This window comes from Castor canadensis, chromosome 7, assembly GCF_047511655.1.
Source record: "Castor canadensis chromosome 7, mCasCan1.hap1v2, whole genome shotgun sequence".
Lineage (NCBI taxonomy): Eukaryota > Metazoa > Chordata > Mammalia > Rodentia > Castoridae > Castor > Castor canadensis.
Genome location: NC_133392.1, coordinates 91874695 through 91895069, shown reverse-complemented (window position 1 = coordinate 91895069; position 20375 = coordinate 91874695). Strand labels below are relative to the sequence as shown.

The 20375-nt window shown below is 37.9% G+C and overlaps 1 protein-coding gene across 3 annotated transcripts in view; it reads right to left on the bottom strand.

Annotated features, from left to right (window-relative positions):
• Ttll7 (tubulin tyrosine ligase like 7) overlaps positions 1-20375 on the bottom strand; it is a 139461-nt gene that overhangs the window by 82371 nt on the left and 36715 nt on the right. For 2 of the 3 annotated variants that reach the window (XM_020185617.2, XM_074079607.1), the window contains exon 2: positions 9769-9883. The exons of the other annotated variant lie outside the window; for it this stretch is intronic. The gene's annotated coding sequence lies outside the window, so the exon portion shown is untranslated. The remainder of the gene's footprint in view (positions 1-9768; positions 9884-20375) is intronic. 3 annotated transcript variants of the gene reach the window in all.

Here is a 20375-nt window from a genome sequence, read left to right as displayed (position 1 = left end):
TCCAGGGGACACAGCAATAAAGTGTCACCTTGGAAAAAAAGACTGCAGCCCTCTGCCTTGATATTGGACTTCTTAGCTTCCAGAATTGTGAGAAATAAGTTCCTATTATCTGCAAGTTACCCAATATGTGGTATTTTGTTACAGACTAGGATACCAAGTTTAAAAACTGACGTATAGCCGGGCACTGGTGGCTCATGCCTGTAATTCTAGCTGCTCAGGAGGCAGAGATCAGGAAGATTGTAGTTCGAAGCCAGCCCAGGCAAATAGTTTGTGAGACTCTATATCGAAAAAACCATCACAAAAAACTGGGCTGGTGGAATGGCTCAAGATGATGGCCCTGAGTTCTAATCCCAGTACCACAAAAAAAATTGACATGAGTAAGGAGAGATCATTAGCAGAGTTCTGCCTTCACAATACATTACTTTCTCATTTTAAAGTATTATTTTCACATTTAAGGTAAAAATAGCAAAGTATATAAAAGTTTATACATCATACTGCCACTTGGGCAAACCAACGGAAGAACTTTTGTAGTACAAGCAGCAGCAACTGGCTGTGGGTGGGGACAGGGCTGAGGAAGACTTCCTTATACAAATGCCTTTCACCCTGAATATGTTTTGTGTATTCAAATCAAAATATCTAAGTCTGTGTCAACGCTGTCACCATGATAATGTCATCAAGTTTTTATCTGCTTCTTGCAAATAATTTTGGGCATTTAGCTCACCTCCACCCCATCTCCACTCTTGCCTCCTGTTGGATGATTTTTCAGCTCTCCATCAAAAGCAATCTTAATTTGTCAGAACAGGTTATAATTTGAAGCAATAATAAATCACCCCCAAATCTGCATATCATAGCCATGCAGTAACCCAGGCTAATAGAGCACCCATCATCTTCGTGACACCTAGCCATTATGCCATGGGGAAAATGTCTTGAAGGATCTCATGCAAGAGACCAGTGATAAACAAAATTTCTGTTCACAATTCAGAGGCCTGAAGAACTAAGTGCAATCCTCCCAAACGACAGCAGCAGAAAAAGCCAGTAGGTATCAAACAACCATTAGAGACTAACCTTGATCACTCCTGATTTGAACTTAGCTACCCACCTTGACACACTATTTTCAATTCTCCATAGCCCACTGTGTAGCATCTCCCCTGCCTGGAAAAAAAATGCCTGAGAGTCTGTACTGTGTAGTATGGACCGAATTGTGCACACCCTACCCCCAAATTCATGAATTGAAGCCCTAATCCTCAGTGTGATGCTATTTGGGAGATTAATAGGTTTAGAGAAATTAGTTTTTGGAAGATTCATACGTTTAGATGAGAGGGCACGAGGAAGGGGCCTCATGATATGACTGGTACCCTTATAAGAAGAGGAAAAGACATCAGACTTCTTTTTCTCTCCGCCATGTGAGGACACGGTGAGAAAGTGGACATCTGCATGCCAGGCAGGGAGTACTCATCACCAGGAACCTAATTGTCACGCACCTTTGTCTTGCACTTCTCAGCCTCCAATTCACCCAAGTCTATGGTATTTTGTTACAGCAGACCAAACAGACTAAGCTAAAATACTGAGTCCAGTCTATCACATGGCTTTACGCAGTGAAAACTCACATCTCTCCATCCTGAGCTTACTGTGGATGCTCAGGATGTGAGATGATGAGGAAAGGGAAGAAAACAACACAGCAGAGGAAGTGGAGGATGGGGCTGTAGTCATTTATGGATATCCTATGTACCGGGCACTTCTCTAAGTTTTACATATAAAATGATTTTCAAAACTCTAAGTGATATTTTATTTTTTTTTCTCTATAGCAATTATCTAAAGAAAAGAGGAATAACGAACAATGGGATTAAAAGACAAGTTATAAGAAAAATTTAAAATAATAACAATTCATCAAATTTGCTGCCAAGCACTCCTCTACAGATTACTAAACTAACAATGAAAGATGTTCCTACTGTTACTTCAAAAAACACTGGAAAGCACCAGATACAACAGAACACAGACCCAATTAAGCTTTTTCACTTTGGGGAAAAACACTCTCTATGCACATAACATATTTGCAGAGAGGTTATTAGAAGTAGCACTCAGATCTAGCATGAAAATAAGAAAAAGGCAGCTGGTATTTCATATGTAATAAACAATATTTCCAAATGTCAGATCATGAATGCACTTTTGTGCTATAAAACATTGTTAAGTCTCAGCATTTTGTCCCAAAACCAAATTTTACATATTATTTTTATGGTCAAAAAACATTTTTTCTCATGTGAAAGTAAAAGAATAAAAGTAAGTGAAACATATGCCACTTTTTAAACCCTGCCCCAAGAATATAGCTGCCATTCAGGTTCCGACTCATTCAGTCTGAGTGGGGCTGCATTTCTAACAAGTTCCCAGATGTGCGGATCAGCAAACTACACTTTGAGTAGCAAAGATCTACGGATGCACGATGTTGATGCTTAATTTACATTTAAACATTATGTTAACATAGTGTCTAAATTGCATCTACCTTAGTTCTTTAGGACATGTAAAACTTAGGAAAGTTTAAAATCATTTTAAAATTCAGATAATTATGAATTTTAAGTGTTTAAGTAGTGTGTCCATAAGTCAAAAAATAAAATAGGTTGGGCCAGATTTGGTGGTATGTGCCTATAATCCCAGCACTCAGGAGACAAGAGGATTGTGAATTGAAGTCCAGCCTGGTCTACATGTGTAGTTCAAGGCCAATGTGAGACTATACATTGAGACCCTGACAAAAAAGAATAAAGAGAAAAAAAAAAAACATAGTTCTGACCTAGAGCAGTGTTTTCCTCAATTATCGGCAGTATTAACATCACCTGCAAACTACCTAGAACTGCACATTCTGGACCCATCCCCAGGCCTTCTGACCAGCTCATCAGCTGACAAGTCTTCCCAGTAGCTCTGATGAAGACTAAGGGTCAACACCTGGTGGCATACTCCAGGAGACGTGAGACACCACTACTGGAGCCTGTTCCCTTCTCATGGGTCTTTTTGAATCAGAGCCCTGTGGATGATTTAGAAATCACCCAGCCAAGCAATGAAAGGTGGAGAAAGCACTTGTCAAACAAGGCTCTCATTTTCATTTCAGAATCTGCTAGGGAGAGAAGCTAGTAAAGAAGAAACTTGCTACAAAGGATCACACTTGCCACTGCTAAGTGATATGTTTGTTAACCTAGAAAGATATATTACAACCCTCATTTGACCCCAAGCCAGCTACTAATGCTGACCAATGAACACTAATTTTTATAATCAATCCATCAAAAATCATTAAAGATGAGGACCAACAGTTACCATGAAGATTGCCAACACAGATTCAACTCCTGAGTATTGTGCCAGAAGCAAGGGACCTTAATTTGAAAAGGTCATGAACAGCCAAAAATTTGAGGGGTTGCAGGGTAAGCAGGGGTGGGGAGGGCAAATCAACATCAACAGGAGAGTGACTACACTGTGGGATACTCATACAATGAAAATACTATATACCAATGAAAATGAATGAACTGGAATTACATTATACTAAATCACACCCATATATAACTGAGAAATTAATAGATATGAAATAAAAGTGTAAAAAACGACATGGAAATGATAAACAGCAGGTCTGATACCTCTTAGAAGAAGGAGGAGGGTACGACAGTCAGCCTTGTTCTACAGAGTGAGCACATGCGCCTTCTAGACCAAAGGCTCAATTCCTAATATAGAGGATATGCATACATTTACCATGGGCTAGCCTTTTGAAATACCATGTAGAAGTGATATAGCCATAATATTTTTGCTTGAGCCATTGTGTGTCTCTTTGGAAGTATTGTGCTCTAAATCACACTGTTCAAAGTTAGATGTGAAGCTCTCTGCTGGGCTGGGCCACACCCCCAAGGCCTGCTGTGCTAGAGATACAAACATGCACGATCTCCATTCCGCTGGGCAAGGCCCCCAAGGCCTGCACAACCCTGCACAGTATTCACTCTGCAAACCTGTGCCCCTAAGGCCTGCCAAGCCTGGGACCCACACACCCACGATCTCCATTCTGCTGGACCACGTGCCCCCCAAGCCTGTCAAGCTGGGGATCCACAGACATGCAGGATCTCCACTCTGCTGGCCTACACCCTTAAGACACACCAAGACCACGCTCCAAAGGCCCGCTACTTCAGCTAAAGGCCTCCACCCATAGACCCATGGGACCTCACCCACCGTTCACTTACCACAGGAAGGCTCCAAACCTATCTAAGAGACACACACAGACAGGTCTGGATGCTAAAGAACTAGCATCAGAACAACTAAGACTGCAATTCTACTGCTCCAGAACTGGTGATTTTTTTTCCCCTTCTTTAAGAGATTTGCTAACTGGTTTACTGTTTGATCATCCACCATCTATACCATATTTTTTTCTCTTTTCCTCTTTACTCTATTCCTTTTATCTTTCTATCTCTCTCTCTTTTCTATCCTTCTTTCTTGGTTTTGTTATTATTAATATTGTTACCCAGCTAATACTAAATTACCCACAGTTCAGTGATTAAAAAGTTACCTAGTGGAAATATGGTAAGAAGAAAAAGGGAAGGAAACCATTCTCCCCCCCAAAACAAAGTACTACAGGATTTAGAGCAAAATGAAGAAAATGGATACCCAGATCCAGACTCCAACAAAACAAAGATAAACTATTCCAAGGAACCCAATGAAGCCCACAAGAACACCCTGAAAAAAGAAATCCTACAAGTAATAAATGAGAATTTCACAGAGATGTTACTAGACATGGTCAACCAAAACGTACAGGAGGCACTCAAAAAATTCCAAGAGGACAAAAATAAAGAATATGAGAAAACACCAATTCAAATAAATGAAATCATAGAAGCCCTAAATAAACACCAAACTGAAACTGAGACCACCATAAACAGAGATAAATGAATTAAGGTCAAAAACTGACAGTATTAAAGAAGAAGTAACCCATGATATGGAAAAACTCAGAAAAAGAATGAAACAGAAATACAAAACAAAATGGAAGGCCATTACAGCAGAATAGAACAAACAGAAGACAGAATCTCAGAACTTGAAGATGAAATGGCAATTAACGGAAAAACTGAAGAACATTCCTGAATTTAGGAGGAATGGTTTCAGTTTTTCACCTTTAAGTATAATGTTGGCTGTAGGTTTGTCATATATAGCATTTACAATGTTGAGGTACATTCCTTCTATTTTTAGTTTTCTTAGAGCTTTTATCATGAAGTGGTGTTGGATCTTGTCAAAGGCTTTTTCTGCATCTATTGAGATGATCAAGTGATTTTTGTCTTTGCTTCTATTGATGTGTTGTATTACATTTACAGATTTGCGCATGTTGAACCATCCCTGCATCCCTGGGATGAAGCCAACTTGGTCGTGGTGTATGATCTTTCTGATGTGTTGTTGGATTCAGTTTGCCATTATTTTATTGAGGATTTTTGCATCAATGTTCATTAGGGAAATTGGCCTGTAGTTCTCCTTTTTGGAGGTGTCTTTGTCTGGTTTTGGGATGAGAGTAATATTGGCTTCATAAAATGAGTTAGGCAGTGTTCCTTCCCATTCTATTTTGTGGAACAGTTTAAGGGAGAGTTGGTATTAGTTCTTCTTTAAATGTCTGATAGAATTCAGCAGTGAATCTGTCAGGTCCTGAACTTTTCTTTTTGGGGAGGCTCTTGATGGCAGCTTCAATTTCTTTTTGTGTTATAGATCTATTCAGGTGATTAATATCCTCTTGGTTCAGTGTTAGGTGGTTGTAAGTTTCTAGAAATCTGTCCATTTCTTTGAGATTTTCAAATTTACTAGAGTATAGGCTCTCATAATAGTCTCTGATGATTTCCTGGATTTCTGTGGCTTTTGCTGTTATCTTTCCTTTTGAATTTCTGATTTTACTGATTTGGGTTTTTTCTCTCCTCATTTTAGTCAGGTTTGCCAGAGGTCTGTCGATCTTATTTATTTTTTCAAAGAACCAGCTTTTTGTTTCATTGATTCTTTGTATGGTTTATGTTTGTTTGTTTGTTTCTATTTCTTTGATTTCAGCCCTTATCTTAATTATTTCTTTCCTTCTTCTTGTTTTGGGATTTGTTTGTTCTTGTTTTTCTAGGAGTTTCAGCTGTAGTGTTAGGCCACTGATTTGAGATCTTTCTGTCCTTTTGACATATGCACTCATGGCTATAAACTTTCCTCTCAGGACATCCTTTGCTGTGTCCCATAGGTTCCTGTAGGTCGTGTTTTCATTTTCATTAACTTCCAGGAATCTTTTAATTTCCTCTTTTATTTCATCAGTGACCCATTCATTGTTGAGTAATGTGTTGTTCAGCTTCCAATTGTTTGCATGTTTTTTACTGCTGTTTTTGTTGTTGATTTCTAGTTTTAATGCATTGTGGTCAGACAGAATGCATGAGATTATTTTTATTGTCTTATATTTGCTGAGGCTTGCTTTGTGCCCTAAGATATGATCAAAATTGGAAAAGGTTCCATGGACTGATGAGAAGAATGTATATTGTGCAAAAGTTGGATGAAATATATCAGCTAGGTCCATTTGATCTATGGTGTGATTTAGTTCTAGGATTTCTTTACTGTTTTTTTGTTTTGATTACCTATCTATTGGTCATAGGGGGGTATTAAGGTCTCCCACTACCACTGTGTTGGAGTCTTTATATGCTTTTAGGTCCTTCAGAGTATGACTGGTGAAATTGGGTGCATTGGCGTTGGGTACGTATAGGTTGATAATTGTTATTTCCTTTTGGTGTATTTCCCCTTTTATTATATGGAGTGTCCTTCTTTATCTCATTGATCAAAGTAGGTTTGAAGTCTACTTTGTCCGAGATAAGTATTGCTACCCCTGCCTGTTTTCAGGAACTATTGGCTTGGTAGATCTTCTTCCAGCCTTTCACTCTCAGCCAGTGCTTATTTCTGTCAATGATAGACATCATAAACAGCTACAGTAAGGTAGTAGGATACAATATCAACCTACAAAAATCATTAGCTTTTCTATACACCAACAATGAACAAACTGAGAAGAAATACATGGAAATAATTCCATTCACAATAGCCTAAAAAAAATCAAATACCTAGGAGTAAATTTAACAAAGGATGTGAATGACCTCTACAAGGAGAATTACAAACCCCTGAAGAAAGACATTGAGGAAGAGTACAGAAGATGGAAAGATCTCCCATGCTCATGGATCGGTAGAATCAACATAGTAAAAATGGCTATACTACTGAAAGCAATCTACATGTTTAATGCAATTCCCATCATAATCCCAATGACTTTCATCACAGAGATCAAAAAATCTACCCTAAAGTTCATTTGGAAACACAAGAGACCACGAATAGCTAAGGCAATACTCGCAATGCTGGAGGTATCACAATACCTGACTTCAAACTATATTACAAAGCAATAGCAATAAAAACAACATGGTACTGGCACAAAAACAGATATGAAGACCAGTGGAACAGAATAAAGGACCCAGATATGAATCCACACAGCTACACCTATCTGATTTTTTATAAAGGTGCCAAAAATTATATAATGGAGAAAAGACAGCCTCTTCAACAAATGTTGCTGGAAAAAGTGGTTACCTGTGTGCAAGAAATTGAAACTAGATCCATGTCTATCACTCTGTACTAGTATCAACTCAAAATGGATCAAGGACCTGAATATCAGACCTGAAACTCTGAAGTTACTACAGGAAGGAGCAGGAAACACTCTGGAAGTAATAGGTATAGGCAAAGACTTCCTTAATAGAACCCCAGCAGCCCAACAACTAAGAGAAAGAATGGACAAATGGGACTTCATAAAATTAAAAAACTCCTGCACAACAAAAGAAATGGTCTCTAAACTGAAGAGACCACCCACAGAGTGGGAGAAAATATTTGCCAGCTACACATCAGACAAAGGACTGATAACCAGAATATACAGGGAACTTAAGAAACTAAATTCTCCCAAAATTAATGAGCCAATAAAGAAATGGGCAACTGATTTAAACAGAACTTTTTCAAAAGAAGAAATTCAAATGGCCAAAAAACACATGAAAAAATGCTCACCACCTCTGGCCATAAAGGAAATGCAAATAAAAATCACACTAAGATTCCACCTCACCCCCATTAGAATAGCCATCATTCAAAACACCAACAACAACAGGTATTGGCGAGGATGCAGGGAAAAAGGAACCCTCATACACTGCTGGTGGGAATGCAAGCTGGTGCAACCCCCCTGGAAAAAAATTTGGAGACTTCTTAAAAATCTAAACATAGACCTTTCATATGATCCAGCAATCCCACTCCTGGGGATATACCCAAAGGAATGCAACACAGGTTACTCCAGAGGCACCTGCACACCCATGTTTATTGCAGCACTATCCACAATAGCCAAGTTATGGAAACAACCAAGATGCCCCACTACTGATGAATGGATCAAGAAAATGTAGGTACTTGTACACAATGGAATTTTAGTCAGCCATGAAGAAAAATGAAATCTTATCATTTACAGGTAAATGGATGGAACTGGAGAACATCATTCTAAGCGAGGTCAGCCAGGCTCAGAAGATCAAAAATCATATGTTCTCCCTCATATGCGGACTTTAGATCTAGGGCAAATGCAACAATGTGGTTGGACTTGGATCACATGACAAGGGGAAAGCACATATGGGAGATATAGAAATAGGTAGAAAACCCAAAACATGAAAGCATTTGATGTCCCCACTCCAGAGGAACTAATACAGAAACCTTAAAACGACAGGTTATCATGAGCAGGGGATCAGGAACCAATGTAAAGATCAGTTAGAGTTGAATCAACATGGGTCGTAACACATGGTTACACGAAAGCAATAGTAGGAATCTCTCTGTATAGCTATCCTTAACTCAACTAGCAAAAACGCTTTGTCTTTCTTATTATGCTTATCTCATTTCTTCAACAAAATCAGTGATAAGGGCAGAACGGGACCTGCCTGAAACTAAGGGGGCGAGGGGGCATGGTGGAGAAATGACCCAAATAATGTATGCACATGTGAATAAATGAACAAAAAAATAAATAAGCAAACAAAAAATTTTTTTTTAAATTTAAAAAAAAGTTAGATGCGATCCTGATTCATAAGCAACTGGAATCTCAGAAGGACTCTAAGAGGAGTAACCCATCCCGATTTCTTTTCCACCAATTACATTGGAAGTTATTATGCAGGCAGAGGTGGAGACAGTCTCAGAAAAGTATTTTAAAAGTCCAGCAGATAAGCTGCCTAACAAGCATGAAGCCTAAGTTCAAATCCTACTACTGCCAAAAAATAAATAAATAAAGGTCGAGGAGAGTGAGGATGAGAGCTTGATCACAGAGAGAAGCAACAGACCTAAGGAGGGAGATTGCCTCTGCTGCAGATTAACAATAGGACTGCTGATCAAGGAAGAAATAATAATCTCAAATGACGGAGATTTCTGGCCTAGGGAACTGTGCAGGAGATGGCACCAAGCATCAAAAGAAGGCCTGTGGGACGAAAAGCCAATTTGAGAAGAAAAATAATTTCAGTTTTGTATCTGCAGGAAAATATGGATAAAAACCAGAACATAAGAAAATTAGTAATTACAGATAAGCGAAATTTCTATCAATAAAATATCATTAATTGAACATAGAAAGGTTCCTTTCAAAGCCTAAGGGATCCTATTTCTGTGCTTTCTGCCAAGAAATGACAATAGCCTTCAAAATGCACAGCTGCATGAACAAATGATATCACCCAAACACTCTCCTAACAAGAATACACTGACAGCACTTGCTGTACTCACAGAGGAAAAGGGTTTTAGGGCAGCTGCTACTCCTTCAACACTGGAACTCTGGTCCCCTTTCTCAGGCTGGGTATGTTCCTCACAGCCAGAGCTGGATATGTAGTGCAGTCTAGACCTGAAAGAAACATTTGACCAGTCACTTCTAAGTACCTGGCCATGGCCAAGAGTGAAGTTACATAAGAATAAATAGAAGACCTATGTATCCATTCTTGTAGAAGAATTAATATTGACTTTGAGCAACAGGGGATTAAGCAATGTACTACTATTTACTTTTCAAAGTGGCCTCAGCATGCTTAGTATTTGTTCAATGTTTATGGTTAAATTATACCACTCATACAAAACGCCCACTAGGCTCTGTGGAGAGTCTTGTCTTTAGAATTCACCCTGGTAGACATGAAAAAAAGTAGGGAATGATAACAAAGCATAAACTGAAGACATTTTCTCTTATCAGTATCTGTATTTCCACTATGTGGGATAATAAAAAAAAAAAGGCAAACAGCTCACTCAGTAAGTGGTGAATTGAATAAAGCTCAAAGCAAGTAACAGTTATAGTTCAGTTATTAAAGTGACAGAAGACAAAGTTATTTCATAATATATCCATTAAATGCTTAAATGCAGTCAAAAGCACCTTTGAACACATTTCGTCGGCCAGTAGCTTTAAAAAACAACAAAAAAAGAAAGAACGAAAGAAAAAAACAAAGCACGCCTTGGCTGCTCCTTAGGAATACCATGCGTATTTTATGGTATCAGTTAACGTTTGCATGTGTCAATGTCTCGCCCACCTTTGTCGATCCATTTACTTCCGCCTATTCTCTCACCCTCCAAAGAAGTGCACCAAATGTAAGAGTTGAACTTTATAAGTTCAAAACACCCATCCTTAGAACAAAGACCTCTCGTTCTAAGTTATGGAGTTGGAACTGAGTGTCCTTCGCATCCAGCTTTCCCCAGATTCAGTAACCTGGATAACGAGGTAAAAGAGGGAAACTAAGGGCAGTGAAGACTAGCTAAATATCCAGTTCTCTTATTGTTTGCCAGAAAATGAACAATAGATACCAAAATGTGCAGCTGCTCCACTAGTGAACAGATGACATCACCCAGTGTCATTTGATGCCAGCACTTCTAGTTCTAAATGTCCAAAGCTTAACTCTTCCACTTCCCCTGAAAACCTGGTACTGCCTAGCTTGGCAAAGGCTATATCACATCATAACCAAATATCTAAGAGACAGGTACATCACAATCCTGTTTAACTTTTCCATTAAACTCCTTGTTTGATAATCATTCAATGCATACCATATTAACAATTTTAGGTATATGAGTTTTACTGCTTATATTCCATCTATTATGTGAATTTTAAATCTTAAATGTATTAAATTCATTAAATAAGTCACCAATGCCATCCATTCTAGTCAGTAAGCTACTGTGTACTGAAGACTATGATTAATCCTTACTAAAAACACTTCCTAGATTTTTATTAGGGGTAGCATGGTGAATAATTAAATAACTATTATTTCCCAGACGTCCTCACATGTGGCCACATAACTAAGAAAATGTAGGCACTGATAAGCCAATGTGATGGAAAATGAAATTATCTGGCAGAGCTTCTGGGTAAAGCACCTGGCAAGTGACACAGACCATCCATGGACACTCATTTATTTGCTTTTCTTCCTTCCAACCGAGAAAGCAAATGTGGTGGCAGGGGCTGTGGCAATTCAGTGGCATTGGCTGAGAAAAAAACCTCCATCTTGCTTAAATCACTGTTACATTAAGTTTCTGTTACCTGCAGCTAACTGCACCTTTTAATGGACTTGCAACTCCACTAGGAACTACTATTTTGGTTTTTAAAAATGTATACCAGCCACAATGCAGGGTCACTGGCCCAGTGATTTTGGACACTGATCATTTTTGTCACAATCTACATTTACCTATTTTCCTTTAACAGTAATCTGAGTTTCTTCCAATGAGGAGCTACTCCTTCACTCTCAGTCCAGGTGCCGGGAGAAAGAAATCCCCATTCCTCCCTGTTAGTTCTTATGTGCTCTCATGAGCTGGATCTAGGAACCCAATTAATACAATAGCTGATTAAAATGAGAAAAGCATAAAATTTCATTAATTTTTAATGCACATGGGGATCTTCACAGAAGAGTGAAGTCTGAAGAAAAGACCAAAGCATGATGCTTTTATACTGTTTAAACAAATGACAATAAATTTGTGAAGAGATGGGCCAGGACAAAGTAGTAAATTTTGGGGGTGTCACTAAGAGATATATCAGGAGAGGGGTTCAAGCTAGCAAAAGATAAGGGTTACTTTAAGGAGTTTATTTATTCAGGTTCACTGAAGCCCCAATTATCTCTCCTGTGACCAAAGCTATTTTCCACCTTGGCATGTGAAGGACATCTTCCAAAAGAATCTTTAAGACTTGCTGCATCTGGGGGAAAAAAGATAGGCCAAATGGCCCTTTCAGAGGTTACATTCCTAGGTGACTTCAGCGTGGAATGATCAATTCAAAATTGGTGTTTTTTGTCTTAATTCCTTCACATGTGTTCTGGGTGGGATTGAAGCTGATCCCAGCTCCAAAGATGGATAAATCACTTGTGACTAAACAGTCATGAATCCCATCATTTAATCAGGGAGTTAGTTTAGCAATGACCACAGACCCAGATAAGGGCAGTGAAAGGCCTGGAGCTGATTTTTGGACTCGGTAAGAAGGCAGGTTCTCTTTCAGAGATGTACTTGTCTGAAAACAATGCATACCCACTGCTGCCAGTCCCCATTGCTCTGCACAGAGCCTGGAGAGGAATTTGTTGATTTTTTTAACTTTATTTTTAAATAAAGAAAATTTCTTCAAAATGCCCTTGCCTAAAATGTCACAACTCGAGTGAAATAAAAGGTAGTTATTTTCTCCATGAGACAGCTGGCTCTGAACTTAAGAGTGTCTTAATTTCAATATCTGCCATCTCAAACACAGACCCTGGAAACAGGAGCTGAGCTACTAAGCTACCGTTGCCAGGGTGATAAAGTTCTCCAGAAGGTTTTTAAACTTAAAGTTAGAAATTGTTAATCATACTAATATTAGAATCAGATAAATTTGCCACCATTTTCTAATTCTTCTAAATCAGATTAAATTCCAGTAAAATTAAGCCATAATCCAAGAACCATTCAAAGCTCAGGAAAATCCATTTGGAAGAAGGCAAATTCACAGGCCTTGTTCGCATGACGCTGTGTACACTTCCATCAATTAAACTAGGATGCATGTACAAGATTGTAAAGAGGGAAAGAATAGTAAGGCCATTTTGTTTCTACGTTACTTAAATGAGTTGCAAAGTGAATTTACAAGTTAACCATTGGAGAGGAATAAAATATTAATAGCCTTTATCTAACAGGCAATCTTCTGAGAAAGTGAGTATTTTAATAAGTTTAGCTCATTTTAAAATAAGTCATTCCAGATTTTAAGAACACTCTATCTGGCACCACAATCTCCCAGAAACCAGTCCTTTTATAGAAATGCAGAGGAAAAGAACTATTTTTATCCTTCATTCTAATAAACTATAATGGAATGCAGAATAGAATTGGTGCCCAAAGTTAACCAGCACACAATGTCATCATCTCCATAGACACTCTCAAATAGTACAGATTCAGTTTTCAATCATTCATTCCTTCTTTGACCATTACCTCCGCTTCTCACAAAGGGTAAAAAATACCATAAACATGTATCACCAATCTGTTCCACCACGTAGTTTTCCTTTTGCAATTTTACTGCATATCATGTTAGTCATTTTTTAATTCTCATCCTCTAATTAGGAGCTCTAGCAAGAAAAAAATACCCCTTCTACCTTCAAATACACATACATATTTTTCTTTTGTGGAAGGTGCTTAGCTTCAAAACCACATGAAAAATAAAAATTCATCCACAATCTGTGACATGCTACTCATACCAACTATAAATATGCTCAAGAATGACAGTTGACCCTAAATATCTATAAATATGCAACCATATACTCACAACGTGTGTCTCAGAGCTTAAATCAAATATCACACTAAATCAACAGAGCTGATTTTCAGGTATGCTTCATGGGATTTGGAATTATGACTGTTTAATCTTACCTAGCATTCAAAATTATTCACTGTACAAATTGCACTAGAAAAGAGAGTGCATCCCTTAGAATAATGCTAATCAATGCACTGCAAAATTCACCTGTTTCTGTCTTGCATGGTCTACATGACCATGCCACGTTGCTGGGACTTACAGTAATAGATTACTCTGAAAGAATTTCATTGCTTTTTCTCCCCAGTCAATCTTATTGTGTAAAAAAACACTTATTTACATTAATTACATGGAAATGCTGAAATTTACAAGAATATGCTTTTGGTACACAATTAATACTCTCCCTACCCACATTCATGTCTTCTGTTATTTGATTAATTATTTCACTTGAATGTCTTTGTTAAACAACTAAAATATAGGCTTCTTGAAGGAAAAACACGTGTGCATGTTTTGTTTTCTCTACAGCACACTCTGCATTTATAAGTCCCCGATGATTATTTGAGGAATTGAATATTTCAATATTTCAAACTCTTCCTTTATCTTTGTTTTTCTGCAGTACTGGGGGGGGGTGGTAAGACTCTGAGCCACACGTGTGCTAGGCAAGTGCTCTACCACGCCCCAGCCCCTTTTGCTTTTAGTTTGTTTCCCCCCATCCCACCCTCGCTAACTTTGCCCAAGTTAGCCTGCAAATCCTCCTACTACCTCCTGCTCCCAGTAGCTGGGATTGCAGCAGTGAATCACTATATCCAATCCTATTTCAAACCTTCTTTCTCTTCAGATCTGTCTTCTACAACTTCGCTACACTCCCCAAGAATATAAAGAGTATGAAAACTTAAACTTGCCACCTACCGTTAAGTAGGTAATAAACAGAAATGCTAAAATCACTTGGGAATGAATAAACTCACTCAGAAATGTTATCTGTGCACAGTAAAAGTTGCTACCATAAGATTAAGATCATAAATAAAGGTCAACTTGGTGTGGTCACAGTATCCAGGTATTTGTTCAAATATCCGTCAGGATAGTGTTGTGAAGATACCTTGTGGATGCAATTAACATTGAAATCTGCAAACATTGAGTAAAGCGTATTACCATCCATGATATGGATGGGCCTCATCCAATCAATGGAAGACTTAAGAGAAAACAGACTGAATTTCCCTACAAAAGGGAACTCTGACTCAGACTGACTGGAGTCCAGCTTCGCTCATCTCCAGCCTGTCATCCACTCTGCAGACTGCAGACTCAAAAGCCTCCACAATCACATGAGGCAATGCCTTCCATGAATCTTTTCTCCTCTCCTTTCTCTCTCTCTCTCTCTCTCTCTCTCTCTCTCACATACACACACACACACACACACACACACACAATTGGTTCTGCTTCTCTGGAGAACCCTAACTTACACATTCATTATTCCATAGGAGCAGCTACATTTCATAAGACTAAAAATCTGATTTAAAACACTTTATAGGGCAAGAAGGGCCTGGAGGGAAAGCTACAACACCTTATTTTTTTTTTTTTTTTTTTGCCTATTGCTTCTTTTTTTTTTTTTTTCATTTTTCTTTTATTATTCATATGTGCATACAAGGCTTGGTTCATTTCTCCCCCCTGCCCCCACCCCCTCCCTTACCACCCACTCCACCCCCTCCCACTCCCCCCCTCAATACCCAGCAGAAACTATTTTGCCCTTATCTCTAATTTTGTTGTAGAGAGAGTGTAAGCAATAATAGGAAGGAACAAGGGGTTTTGCTGGTTGAGATAAGGATAGCTATACAGGGCATTGACTCACATTGATTTCCTGTGCGTGGGTGTTACCTTCTAGGTTAATTCTTTTTGATCTAACCTTTTCTCTAGTTCCTGGTCCCCTTTTCCTATTGGCCTCAGTTGCTTTAAGGTATCTGCTTTAGTTTCTCTGCATTAAGGGCAACAAATGCTAGCTAGTTTTTTAGGTGTCTTACCTATCTTCACCCCTCCCTTGTGTGCTCTCGCTTTTATCATGTGCTCATAGTCCAATCCCATTGTTGTGTTTGCCCTTGATCTAATGTCCACATATGAGGGAGAACATACGATTTTTGGTCTTTTGAGCCAGGCTAACCTCACTCAGAATGATGTTCTTCTTCATGGCTGCATAAAATTCCATTGTGTATAGATACCACATTTTCTTAATCCATTCGTCAGTGCTGGGGCATCTTGGCTGTTTCTATAACTTGGCTATTGTGAATAGTGCCGCAATAAACATGGATGTGCAGGTGCCTCTGGAGTAACAGTCTTTTGGGTATATCCCCAAGAGTGGTATTGCTGGATCAAATGGTAGATCGATGTCCAGCTTTTTAAGTAGCCTCCAAATTTTTTTCCAGAGTGGTTGTACTAGTCTACATTCCCACCAACAGTGTAAGAGGGTTCCTTTTTCCCCGCATCCTCGCCAACACCTGTTGGTGGTGGTGTGCTACAACACCTTAAATGTAATCAAAATCTAAAGTAAAGGTGCTAAATTATTATTTAAAAGAAGCAAATGGATAAAGACAGGTGTATAAATAACAACCAACAGGATTCATCTCTAAAGTAGAAGGAAATGAGTAAATAACAGGAAGTATTTATAATTTTACCATATTTCTTTGGTTCTAATCCATACTACTTTGTTTTGACTTTTAACCCTCTAAAATTGTGATTATTTTATAATCACTGTCAGCCAGGGGGCACTAAAGACACGATTATCATTGTCTACATGTGCACATCAAAACTGGCAGCATCAGCACTGGAAGCATGAGTGGAACACTCAAGAAATGCCACATCACTGACAGTTTTTTTTTTCCATTTAAGATAGGGTCTCACTATACAGTCCAACCTGGCAATCCTCCTGCTTCAGACTCCCAAGTGCTGAGATTACAGGCATGCACCACCACACCCAGTCACATCAGCAACTTCTGTTGACCACTGTGTAAAGACTCAATAAAGAAGAGATTCAGAAGAATCTGACTTCCAAAGTAAAGAAATTTAAGGACAGAATGTTGTAACAAATTAGTTTTACTTACATTCTCCCCTTTCTGTATGCTAGAAAATAATGTGATATTTTATTTTTTACAAAAATTTTTATTAGGATATATTCATTATACGGGGGTGGATTCAAAGTGACAATTCCAATCAGACTTATATTGTACATTATTTACATTTCCCCCATTGTCTCTCTTCCTCAACTAGTAAAAAAGCACTGTCGCACGGATGAAATTGCATGGTTTTTTTTTAAAGTAAATAAGAGAATGGTGTTGTCTTACAATGAATTTGATCTTAGTTGTGATGAGAAACAGCAGTTTCTGGCTATCAGAATTAGCGCAGAGAACTAATGCCAGCAGCAATGACCTTTTAAGACTTTACACTATGCCAGCAGTGCTCAAACTGTACCCAGCATCTGAATCTCCTGAAAAATAAGATTTCTAGGCTCCATCCTTCTGCTTCTGGTTCAAAGCCATGCCACTCCCATCAAACATGACCTCCTGGCAGAGCTGAGGTGCTCACACACTCTGATCTAAGCAAGATTAGCTCAAGGGCAAAGGACTGGGCCTGCAGAGAAGGTCATCAGTAGCAGCTGCACAGGGGAGGGAACTGATTCACACATGATCTATTTCCAAATCCAACAACACCAACAATCTGTGTGATAAATGAACAGCATTGCTGAAGAGACAGAAAGTGGAACTCAGATCCTTTCTAGCTCTAAATGTGTAAACATCTTGGTCCTGTGTGTGGTGCAAAAATAAAATATAAATTAGTCATTCATGATCTAAACAGAGCTTCTAATGCAGACCTGACTCAAAATATAACTTCTAACATTCCAATTAAAACTGGACCCAGAATAGAATTACCTTCAGCAACTCTTCTAAAAAAAAAAAAGATAAAACTGCACAAAAACAACCAATACATGATTCTGGAAAACAACACATGAAATACAAGAAATGAAGAAGCTTTTAATCTAGGAAAGCTACTGAGCACAGGGTAAAAGGTAGAAGTGGCATTTGAACCCAGAGCCATTCCCATACACCATCCTCCAGCTCCATTAGCCCACGGATGGAGCAGTGCACCAAGGCTGGGAGGCATAAAAACAGCACTCTTGCTGCTGGAGGGGACTGACTTGATTTGGAGCAAAGTGTGGAGTGACTTGATTTGGAGCAAAGAGCCTGCACATGCCTGCAGGCTCTTCAAAATCCACAACAAACTCAGTGGCAAACCATAGTAGAAGACCAATGTCACAGCTGTCTCCAGTTGTGATCCTGGGCCATAAGATCGCCAGAAAAACACTGGGATCATAAGTACAAGCCCTTCAACTCAGCTACTCCCAAAATGAGGTTGTCTGACACTTTTTCTGCCCTTGGTACTCATAACCTCTACTCTTCACTTATCCACAAAAACAATAAGAACTTCTTTGCTAAACAAAATTATATCTAAATTAATTTTTTCAATGGTCATATTATTCTACTTGGGCTAACAAGAAGTCAATTATATTTATTTATTGATTGTCACTTGGGTTCTAGTTAAATGATACTGTAAAAACCTGAATTTCAGGCAGAAGAGTTTTTATTAGAAATATTAATAGAAAAATTGTATTTACTGGGAGACTCAAAGTCAGGTAGGATATTGGCTTGGGGAATTATCAATTCCTTTTGCTCTTGTGACACTAAGTCCAGGGAACTGAGGTGTCTTCCTCAGCTCATGAGTTCTTCATTTTTATCTCCCCATAGAGCTCTCATTTTAAGCCATCAAGGAAAAATGAGAGTCCTAACTTCATAATGCCAATCTATATAACTATCAGATGGAATTTCCCTTCACCAAAGGAGTGAGTTGTAGTAAGGATATTAGCAATCAACATCAAAACTGTTCAGAGGAAGTCTCCCTGACCTTTATTTTTATTTTATTATGTTTTATTTAAAATGTACAAAAATAAAATGTTGTACAATTTATGCTTCTTAATGATAAGAATAAGGAGTTAAGTTAAATACATTTATTTCAATACAAAACCTTTACTCTTTGAGACTATTCTTACTTATCATAGTAGGAAATATGAAAAATGTATACAAAAGAGGCATTTCCCCTTGAATACACAGTATCTTCTAAACATAGTAAGAATTCCATAAATAATAGTTGCAAAAAATCTCTATTCACTTGTATTATTTATAACCATTTTCTCAAAATTAACACAGATAGTCTTATAAATGGGTCAGAAACACTATTTGATGATATTCAACATCAATAGTCCCTTGGTTATAGTCCTTTCCTCAAGATTTCTCTTGGTAAAGTGACCATAACAGTAATAGAAAATTTGGTCAGTGAAACATGTGGATTTCCAAAGAGGATGCAGGTGCAATAAGATGGGGTAGTCATGGTGGATTTCTCAGTTTACTCCCCAGACTACACCAGCTCCAATCAGTGTTCCATTACTAAATCCCAAATGCTGTTTGTAAATACCTCATGCAGCACATTAACCGTATCACTTTGTATATATAAATTGTCACTTTCTGAATAACTCGCTGGTTTTAGTACTATCAAATTAGAAAAGTGAGCATAGCAAATTGCTGAAATCAAACTTAAAGCAATTTAAATTATTAATTTACTTATTGGAAGGTAGTCTATAGTTTTTCCCTCTAGACCACCAATAAAGAAACCATTCTGGAAAGCAACTAGAAAGCAAAGCAGGAGCTTAAAATACGTAATGTGTTTATGCTCCTGATTTGATAATTATACTTCTAGGAATCAATCCTGATAAAATGTTGAGGAACTTTTGTGAGTAAGAATGGATAACAAGCCACTGTTTAAAATACCTGTAACTCAAGTCAACCATTGTAGTACATCGCTATAATCCCAGAACTCAGGAGGCTGAGACAGGAGATCACGAGTTCGAGGATAGTCTGGGACACATAGCAAGACCTTGTCTCAAAGATAAATAAATAAATAAGATACCTGCAACTGAAAACAATCTAAATATATCCAAAAAATAAATTAAATTAAATATGATAGAGCTAAACAATGGATTATCATGTAGTCATTAAAACAGACTATGAAGAGCTTTTGATAGTTTGGGAAGACATAATTATTTGAACAAGGATATTAATGTTTCATGCCAAATGAAATAATACTTATTTTACCATGACAAATGCATGCTACATGATTTGCTTTAATTTACTAAGCCTAAACAAATATGCCTGAATCAGTATCTTGTATTAATCATTTATCTAGTTTACATGTCACATTCAATTTGTTTTTTGAAAGTTCAGAATACTTTAAAGCAAAGATATGAAAACAATCAATGAATCATATGCCAGGATAAATTTTAGTATGTAATAAAAATAAAAACCTCTTAAAATAATCTATGAATTTGGCTACTTTCCAAGAGACTGATTCCTAAGTAGTACACAAGGATTATGTTTGTGAATCACAACATTTTGTGTTTATTTTAGTACTGGAAATATCTGATGAACCACATCTGAGGTTAATACTTCCAGAGTAAGTCAAAATGCAAACTAAATTATCCCAGATGCCAGGTCTTCAAGCCAAGACTGAGATCATCATATAAAAATAGCTAACA